The sequence below is a fragment of the Brassica oleracea genome, chromosome C9 (assembly GCF_000695525.1).
Source record: "Brassica oleracea var. oleracea cultivar TO1000 chromosome C9, BOL, whole genome shotgun sequence".
Classification (NCBI taxonomy): Eukaryota; Viridiplantae; Streptophyta; class Magnoliopsida; order Brassicales; family Brassicaceae; genus Brassica; species Brassica oleracea.
In genome coordinates this window covers 39,476,297-39,480,368 of record NC_027756.1, presented here as the reverse complement: position 1 = coordinate 39,480,368, position 4,072 = coordinate 39,476,297, and positions in this window count along the sequence as shown.

Below are 4,072 nucleotides of genomic sequence, written 5' to 3'. Positions count from 1 at the left end.
TAACTTTTAATTATGGGGAGTCTTTAACAATGCACTTATTGTATTCGTTTGTTTGGAGCTTCTAATTTATCCGATGCACAGATCCACGAAAAGTAGATATACCGGTGACCTTTTTTATCTATACCGGTGACCTCCATTCATGTCAGCTAAAATGACTTCGGACTATGACACACAACAATTTCGCTACAAAATATTCATGTGAAACAAAAGGTTACGATTGAGTCATCAAAAACTGAGAATCGGAAAAAATTGAGGGTTGAAAAATAGATCTTCTAACTCAAATGTTAATGACATAGAAGGTGAAACAGATGGTTAAGTCCAGGTTGCCACATGTAGAAGCCATTAACTCATCTTTTTCATATCCGGAATAGGAATATTGCTTAATCATATTTGTATCAGTTTTGACTCTCCAAAATATGTGGATACACTTTTAGAGTCCCCTACATATGGGTAAGAATATGCTCTGGTTCCATATTATTGATTCACTTTACCAGCTGCGTGGCAAAGGTCAGTAAAAATATAGGTTCTCATTCAAAAAAGAAGAAGATAAGTTTATGGCTTACACCTAAGAAAAAGGCTACACCTAATCAAACCATCCGATCTTGGGAATACTAAACATAGCGACCATGGATATTTTGATTAGAAAAAAGCGTCCATGGAAATTTAACGGGGTAACAAGATAGATTATTAAATTCACTGTGAATCAATCGGAGTAGATAGATGCAACAGAAAAAGGAAACCCTAGACTTCTATTGATTGGGATGAGACAGAGTTTTGTACTAAATTTAAAATACCGAGATTTTGATTTTAAATATAAAATTCAATTTGAGATTAAAATTATTATAAATATTAATTAGGGTATTTTAGTCATTTCACTTATAAATAAGTGTAGTTTTCAAAAAAAAAATAATAAACGGTGTATTCCTCAAAATATAATCTCATTTGAATTTATTTTTCCAAATTTTCCCTAGTTAATATGCAATATTTAAATTAAAAAAAAGCAAAAAAAAACTTGATATTACTAAGCCAACGCTTATGTAATAAACAAAAGAGAAGGTCAGGTTTGGTCTTTGGATTAGGGTTTCAACTTTGACGGTGTGGCCGATCTGAGATCAGTATAAGATACTTATACTCCTGATTTATTTCCTCGAATTTTCTCGTTACCTAGCGGAATCAGTTCAGTATCCTCGGTTTGTCTTAATAATCATGGGAAATATCAGTGAGTTTTTTTTTTTTGCGAACAAAATATCAGTGAGTTGCCTGAAGATTTACTGCTGAGGATATTGTCATTCGTTCCAACAGAATATATTGTGTCAACGAGTCTTGTCTCAGAAAGATGGAGATCTCTCTGGACAAAGGTGTCCAGGCTAACCTACGAGGCTCCTCGGTATGACGGTGATAAAACCAGATTATCACGATTTTTTAAGGGTATCTGCTTTCACATCAGCCTCATGCTCTTGAAACCCTGTTCTTACACGTAAGGCGATGTTCATTGTGAATGAAAAATTAGACCTAAGTGTAGAAGCCGGAAAAACAGGATTGACATAAACGAAATAGTAAATCGATGTTAAGGAAAAGACGATTCAAAAGAGACATGGAGTCGAGATATAATCTCTTTCCTTAACTCTAAATATTCGCTCTGTAGTGAGACGGAACTGTACGAAAATCCAGTCCCAGGATAAAACCATGGTAGACGATTCATGCTTCATTCATGAACGCCCTATCGAACTAAAAATCTACGAAACACTCTTGAACTACTTACGCTAGGGAATTTTGCTGGATGTTTCTCGTTGTGTAAAACGTTAAGAATGAAATGAGAAGGAGACAAGTTTTTAAAGAGGAGAAGACGAGCCACTTTGCGTAACTGATGCAGCACGTGCGCACGTTGGCGGAAATCTCGCGAAGATCTCAGAGTTGAGGCGTTACGAAACTTACTCCGCAAGATCTTTCTCGTTTAATCTTATCGCCGAGAAGAGAGGCAGCGTGTTGTTTTAAACGAACTACATGTTGTTTAAAATAAAAAAGCATGCCATTTTTTTTGGAAATTTAATGGCAAAACGTTGAGCTTAACTTGGTCCAAAAAGAATCTTATTGGGCCGGAGGCCCTCCACCAAGACCCAAGACCCAAGCCCACGCCGAGCCGAGCCGGCCAGCCGGGCAGCGACAGCGCGCGCGGGAAGCCTTTCCTTCTCCCAAGCCGTTTAACTAAAGCTATGTGTGATGACTTATATATACAACTCGACCTTAGCTTGTTTACCCGATGTGGGACTTTGTCTCATGTAGACACTTAGCCAAATTTGCAGAGTTTTGATAACACTAAGTTACCAACTTCATCACTTCATTTCTCATTCAATTTTAATCTGTTTTTGACATATGAATATCCTAGATTATAGTACTCATAGCAAGCTACATAATGAGTTATTAATCTGGCAAAGACAACCACCGGTTTGGCTGGAAAAGTCGCCGGAAAAATCAAAATTGTCAGCCTTGTGATTTGTCAAGAAACATGTTCCAACAATCCCCCAAATGAATATAAATGACTCTTATAAACATATGCAGACTAAATGCAGACTCGATAGACTCTAAAAAAATACTTATTCTAATCTTGACTAGACTAGACAGACTTATCGGGAGTGTTTGCAAAAAATTCACTGTGTTTGAATTGGTGACATTTTTAAACCTTGAACCACTCATAGTTAATATATGTCGGGTTTAATTTACCAGAAGGTGAACATGATGTCATGAACCAACCGGTGTTTTATGTAGACCGAGACAACATGCATAACACAGCTTCATTTCCTCGTAAAACTTAGTTCTCTGTTGTGTTCATTGTGGCCTTGAATTTTCCTGGTTTTCATGAGTGAACTTAGAGAATATAGCCTTGCATTCATTCTCCTAGAAACGGCCCTATCCCACACTCATTAGGTGATTGACCATGAAAAGTATTGAGTAATACTCCGCTTTAGAAGCTATGGAATCATTAAAAGCTTATGCTTATCCTTCAGTCTATTGTGATTACACTAGTTGAGATAAGTTGTCTAATGGTTTTATGTCGTCTTCTGATGTGACGAGATTTACCATTGTAGAGATTACTCTGAGCGCATCTATAGCTGATTGACTATCACAATGTATGTGTATAGCTGACACAGGTTTCTCCCACATAGGAATATCTTCCAAAAAATTTCTAAGCCATTCAGTTTCTTCTGCTGCTTTGTCTATGGTTATGAACTCAGATTCCATGGTCGATCTGGCTAACACTGTTTGTTTGGTTGATTTCAATGATATTGCTGCTCCTCCTTGTGTAAAAACATATCCACTGCTGGTTCTTTACCATAGTGAAGCTCAAAATCTTTGGTGTAGCGCAAGTAATTAAGTACTCTCGTTATAGCTTTCCAGTGTGTATGACCTGGGTTACTTGTATATCGACTAAGTACGTTTACTGCATGCGCTAGATCTGGTCTCGTACAATTAGTCAAGTACATGAGACGTCCGATCACATGTGCATACTCGTTTTGTGAAACCGCTTCACCTGAATTCTTTGTCAAGTGCATTTGAGGATCTAACGGAGTTTTTGCTGTACTTTTACAGTAATTTTCAAATCTCTCTAATATTGTTTGAGCATAATGAGATTGGGTTAAGGTAATTCCGTTTGAATTTCTTGTGACTTTAACCCCGAGAATTACATCTGCTAATCCCAAATCTTTCATCTCAAATGTCCCTTTGAGTATGTTCTTTGTTTGAATGATAATGTCTTTGTTTGAATGATAATGTCTTTATTGCTTCCAATAATGAAAATATCATCTACATATAGACATAGCAAAACATACACGTTTTTGGTTGTTTTGTAGTATATGCATTTGTCACATTCATTTATTTTGAAACCATTTGACATCATTGTATTGTCAAATTTTTCGTGCCATTGTTTAGGAGCTTGTTTAAGTCCATAAAGTGACTTCACAAGTCGGCATACTTTGTCTTCCTGTCCGAGAATGACAAAACCTTCAAGTTGTTTCATGTAAATTTTCTCTTCTAAATCACCATTTAGAAAAGCAGTTTTTACATCCATTTGATG